Source organism: Molossus molossus, unplaced genomic scaffold, assembly GCF_014108415.1.
Source record: "Molossus molossus isolate mMolMol1 unplaced genomic scaffold, mMolMol1.p scaffold_m16_p_8, whole genome shotgun sequence".
Taxonomy (NCBI): domain Eukaryota; kingdom Metazoa; phylum Chordata; class Mammalia; order Chiroptera; family Molossidae; genus Molossus; species Molossus molossus.
The window spans coordinates 69,870,098-69,876,637 of record NW_023425402.1 but is presented as its reverse complement, the minus strand read 5'-3'; positions in this window follow the sequence as shown (position 1 = coordinate 69,876,637).

Sequence of the window (6,540 nt, the reverse complement as noted above, 5' to 3'; positions counted from 1 at the left end):
ACAGATGGCCTCAAAGATTGTGTCGACTACAGAAACTACACTGGATGCTTTCTAAATGTAGCAAAACAAGACACTTTTTCTAAAACAAGACATTATGTCTTTTCCCGTGAAAGTCAGGAAATTATTTAGATGATCATTGAAATGTTCCCCATCAGTCTCTTAGAACACAATATGCTTTCCAATACAAAAGAAATTCAAGATAAGATCTCCAAAATGTTGTTAGGGAACCCTCAACCTCTCAACCTCTGAGAGCTACTTTCTCAAGATAAACTCAACATACAACAATAGTTTGAAACCATATTTCTGCAGTGACAGCAGCAATTTAAAAATTACTTTATTGACCCATTTACCAAATTCATCAAACAATAGGAAAGCAAATCCCTATTTGAATAGGTATCAAAAAATTCAATGTAATTATATAATAGTAAACCAAGGTATTAGCCAGTGCAGCACCTATAAATCATATTTTATCAGCTTTCAGAATAGTTACTACTATGTTTTAAAAGTCTTTGCAAAATTGAACTTTTTTTTTTTTTTTTTTTTTTATCCTCACCCGAGGACATTTTTCCATTTTTTGTACAGATAGAGTGGGAGGGAGAGAGAGGAAGAGAGAGAGACAGAGAGAAACATCGATGTGAAAGGGACACATCGAGTGGCTGCCACCCGCACGACCAACCAGGGCCGGGGACAAACTGCAACCGAAGTACATGCCCTTAGCGGGAATCGAACCCGGGTCTCTCCAAACCGCAGGCCAACGCTCTAACCGCTGAGCCAAACCGGCCAGGGCCAAAATTGAACTTTTAATAATTGTATTTTATTGCCTTCAGAAACTTGTTCAGGAACTATTTTTTAATGTGCATTATAATAAATAATATTAATTGTATTAAGTATTATATTTAAATATTCAAAGCTACCTTTTAATGAAATTCTTAGAAAGTTAATTTTGATGTAAGTTGGTGGTCTAGTTTCAGGAACAAGACAGGGATGTCCGCTTTCACCACTCTTATTCAACATAGTCTAGAAATCCTAGCCACAATGATCAGACCAGAAGAAGAAACAAAAGGCATCCAAATTAGAAAGGAGAAAGTAAAACTGTCACTATTTGCAGATGATAGTATATTGTACATAGAAAACCCTAAAGACTCCACCAAAACCACTACTAGATCTAATAAATGAATTCAGCACAGTAGCAGGATACAAAATTAATACTCTGAAATCAGTGATATTTTTATATACCAATAATGAACTATTAGAAAGAGAAACTCAGAAAACAATCTCACTTACTATTGCAACAACAACAAAAAATAAGTTACCTAGGAATAAATTGAACCATGGAGGCAAAAGACCTATACTCAGAAAACTATAGGACATTGAAGAAAGAAATTGGGGAACAAACAAGTAAAAGCATATACCATGTACATGGATTAGAAGAATTAACGTCATTAAAATGTCCATACTACCCAATGCAATCTATAGATTAAATGCAATTCCTATTAAAATATCAATGGCATATCACAGATCTAGAAAAAAAATGTTTCACAAATTTATATGGAACCAAAAACACCCCAAATAGCCTCAGCAACTGTTAACAGTTTGTCTTAAATAAACTCACAAAAAATCTCTATAGGTTTGAATGTTTCTTATGTTGACACATCTGCTCCCAAATTTACAGGTACTCAAATTCCATATTTTGCTTAACATCAATCAGATCAATGACTTTTCAGGCAATGTATTCTTTCTAAGATCTCATGAGACTGAGTTTTAAATCAGAAAGCCAAATTTACTACTTTTCTCATATGCAATGAGGGAAATATGTATATTTCTAATGACCAGAATAATCCATCAGATTATGGTATTTCCTCCCTTGGACATCATTATAATCTCACTATTTATACAACAACAAAACAGTAGTTACCAAAAAACAGTGAAACCAATTTTTACTGACCCTTCAGAAATTTAAATGGCTTGTAAATTCCTCTTTCGGATTATCTTCCCTGATATCTAGTTAGTTACATCCCCTGGTTATATGCTTCATAGAACCTTGTAATTTTCTTCCATAGAACTTATAATAAGGGTATTTAAGTAATAATTTGTATAATTATATTTTAATGGCTACTCTCTCCTCAGTGAGTAAAGCCTTCAACTGCCTTGCTCAATTCCATAGCTCTAATGTTATATCAATCAGACAACTGAGCAGGAACTTTGTTATCTAGGAGAAAAAATATGTCCACTTTTTTGAATTGTATTCTACTAGTATTACAACTCTATATTATATCTAAAGTATCCAATAACCACATAATAGATATATTTTATTGTTATTTCAATAAATGTATATCAATTGCATTCTACATCAGGCACAATTCTAGGATCTGATAAGGACTTTGTTTTCACACAGTTTACTTTTTTGAAGAATGGACAAAGGAAAAATATGAACAGAAAATATCAGATAGTAATATGCTAAGCAAAGATTTAAAACAGGTTAATGTACTAGATGATGCCTGGATGCTCTGTGAAGGCCTCTCAGAAGGTGACATATATAATAAGATTTAAGTGACAAGAAATAATCACCCATCCAAGTATCAGGGAGAACATCTTCCAAGTAAAAGAAAAGCAAGATAAAATGTCTTGAGATGGGATTGAATAACGATGACATAAATGGTCTGTGAAGTTGGAAGGAAATTGACAAGGGGAAAGTGTTGGAAGACGAAACTAAAGTATTAGGTAGGGGTTAAATCCTGTAGGGTTGTTCTTGCCATAGCATAATCGTGGCTTTATTTTAATTGAGATGGAAATAGATGAGGTTTTAAATAGGGAGGAATCAAGATTTGATTCATATTTTATTTTATTTATTTTTATTTATTTATTTTTATCCTCACCCTAGGATATTTTTTTTCCATTTTTTGTACAGATAGAGTGGGAGGGAGAGAGAGGAAGGGAGAGAGAGAGAGAGAGAGAGAAACATCGATGTGAAGGGACACATCAAGTGGCTGCCACCCGCACGACCAACCAGGGCCGGGGACAAACTGCAACCAAAGTACGTGCCCTTAGCGGGAACCGAACCCGGATTTCTCCGGACCGCAGGTCGACGCTCTAACCGCTGAGCCAAACTGGCCAGGGCGATTTGATTCATATTTTAAATCAGATTCCTTTTCTTCTAGAGAATAGATTATGGAGAATCAAGAATGAAAAGAGAAACCAGTTGTAGGACTCTCAAAGGATTATACTAGGAGGTAGAAGATGATGTTAAGATTAAGCCAGTGATAGTAGAGGAAAGGAGCTGTGGATTACACAGTCTGGATGCAATTTTTAATTAAAGTAAACAGTTCTAGGTTGGATGTAGAATGTTGGAGAGAGATCAAAAATAATCATGGGAAACACTTAGGCTTTTAGAGTAAACAACAGACAATATCTGTTATGCACGGAGATGGAGCAGATTTGAAGAAGAGCATGTTTGGGGGTAAAAATAAAGAGTTGACCATACTGAATTTGAAAAGTATATGCAGATGTCTTTGCATAGAAGGAAAACTTTGCATACACAAATCAGGTCTTCTCAGGAGAAGCAGAGCTTGGAGATAGGGCTTTGAGAGTCATCAGCATGTGGAGGATTGTTTTCTTTTTTTGTTGTTGAGTATATGAGTTCTTTATATACTTTGGTTATTAACCCCTTATTGAAGAAGTTTGCAAATATCTCTCCCATTTAGTTGGTTGCCTTTTTGTTTTGTTGGAAGTTTCTTTTGCTGTGCTGAAGCATTTTATTTTTATATAGTTCCATTCATTTATTTTTGCTTTTACTTCCCTTGCCTTTGAGGTCAAATTTATAAAATTCTCTCTAAGATGAAAGTTCATAAGTTTAGTACCTATGTATTCTTCTATGTAATTTATTGTTTCAGGTCTTATATCAAGGTCTTTGTTCTGTTTTGAATTAATTTTTTTTATATAGTGACAAATAGCAGTCTAGTTTTATTGTTTTGCATGAGAGTTTCCAATTTTCCCAACATCATTTATTAAAGAATCATTCTTTTTCCATGAATGTTTTTGGCTCCTTTGTCAAAGGTTATTTGACCATATGCATGTAGATTTATTTCTGGGCATTCAGTTCTGTTCCATTGGTTTATATGTCTGTTTTTCTGACAATAACATGCTGTTTTTATTATTGTTACTTTGTAGTATAGTTTGAAATCAGGGCATGTGATATCTCTGGCTTTGTTCTTTTTCTTCATGATTGTTTTATCTATTCAAGGTTTTGGTTTTGGTTCCATACAACTGATGCTTTTTTTGTTCTCTCTCTATATTTTTAATGTCATTGGAATTTTGATGGGCATTTTATTAAATCTGTATATTGCTTTGGTATGAACATTTTGACTATATTGATTCTTCTTATTCATCTCTGTACCACAGGCCGACGCTCCAACCGCTGAGCCAAACCGGCCAGGGCATTCTTCTTATTCATGAACGTGAAATATCTTTCCACTTCTTGTTTGGTCTTCAAAATTTTTAGCAATGTCCTTTACATCCTTTGTTAACTTTATTCCTAGGTATTTTATTATTTTGTTGCAATTGCAAAATAAATTTCTTTTACTTCTTTTTCTGAAATTTTAGTGTTAGTATATAGGAATGCAGTGGATTTTTGTATTTTGCAACTTGACTATATTTGTTGTTTCTAATAGTTTTATTGCGGAATCTTCAGGGTTTTCTATATAAAGAATCATGTCATCATCAAAAAGTGATAGTTTTACTTCTTCATTCCCAATTTGAATGCATTTTATTCCTTTCTCTTTCCTGGTTGCTCTGGCTGGAACTTCCAGTATTATGTTGAATAACAGTGGTGAGAGTGAACATGCTTGATCTTGCTCCTGGTCTTAAAGAAGTAGCTTTCAGATTTTCATCATTGAGTATATTAGCTGAGTGTTTGTCATATATGGTCCTTATTATGTTGAGAAACTTTCCTTCTATACCCATTTTATTGAGTGTTTTAATCATAAATGGATATTGTATTTTGTTACATGCTTTTTCTGCATCTATTGATGTGATCACATTTTTTTATTTTTTATTTTGTTAATGTGTGCATCACATTGATTGTTCTGCCTATATTGAATCATCCTTGTGCCCCTGGATTGAACCTTACTTGATCATGATTTATTATCTTTTTAATGTATTATATTTGATTTGCTAGTATTTTGTTAGGATTTTTGAATCTGCGTTCATCAGAGATATTGGTCTGTACTTTTCTTTTTGTGTGTGTTATTTTTGCCTCACTGGCTATTTCTTAATAATTTCTTTTATTAATGTTTCTAATTATCCATGAATTTTGAAGGTTAGTGCTCTAGGATTCTGCCTTCAGACATATTTCTTGTAACTTCTTATGTTTTCTCTAAGAAATCTCACCCTATTTCATGACTTAATATGTTCTTGATGAGGATGATCCTCAGATTTGATTCTACCCAGAGTCTTAAGAGGCTAAATAATACATAAGTGATCATTAGGAGGGTTTAATTCTAGTCCTGTTTCTACCAGTTACAAGCTGTGCTTTAAAGGGAAAGTCAATAAGCCTTCTGAGTCTCAGTACTTTTTACCTATTTTCTATGTGTAAAAAGAGGGAAAAGATTAATTATTACCTTGGTCTCTTCCAGTCCATACAGGTCTTTGGAAGGACATAATTAGGGAGAAAATGTGCCAGTGTAATAACTTTTTTTTCTTCTATGTATTCTCTCTCTGTTGATATATTTCAGTGTATGCTTATTTCATTTCTACTTAGTTGGCATATTTTCTCATAAACACGCTTTTTTTTTTTTTCCCGGAAAAAAATAATCTCTATTTTAGTAAACCTTAATTTGACATAAAGCACTATATACTTGGTGAGATTTATTGTATAAGAAGATTTGCTGATAAAATCTATTAGGCCATTTTGTACTTAGATGGAAACTGTTGAGAGAATAAGTTTCACTGGAAATTAAAAAATATAAAGACTTTTGATAATTGACTAAAATGAAATTGTATCTAACAAAAAAAATTTGCAACTAAAAAACTTTCTGTCACCTAAAGTAAAAAGGACTGTGATAAATGACAGGGCAAATGTACATTTTGGATAAAGACAGAGAATTCTATATAAAGAAGAAAAAAAAATTTTTTTTCATTGATATGGAGTAAATTTTCTAGTCAGGAAAATTTGCTTATTTTTACCAAGGGTATGACCTAATATATTAGCCCAGAAGAGAGTCCTCTTTCAAAAATACACATGTGAACCCTACATGTTAAGGATTCTGTTACGAACACTGAAAGGACTTTCTAATTTTAAGACAAACAAAAGTTACAGACATGCATCTTACAACTGTAAGTCAAAAATATATAGTGCAAGGCTCACAATCAACAGTGGACCCAGGATGACAGTGTCTAATGATTTCTACCTCTGATCCAGGTTTCTCAAACTGACTTGTTCCTAATGCCCACTAAGGAATCTTAAGTGCATCACTTGCCCTTATGCAAATCTCTTTCATTGTTTAGGCTGCTGCTGCTATGATTTAAAACAGTGTCTTCAGGGAG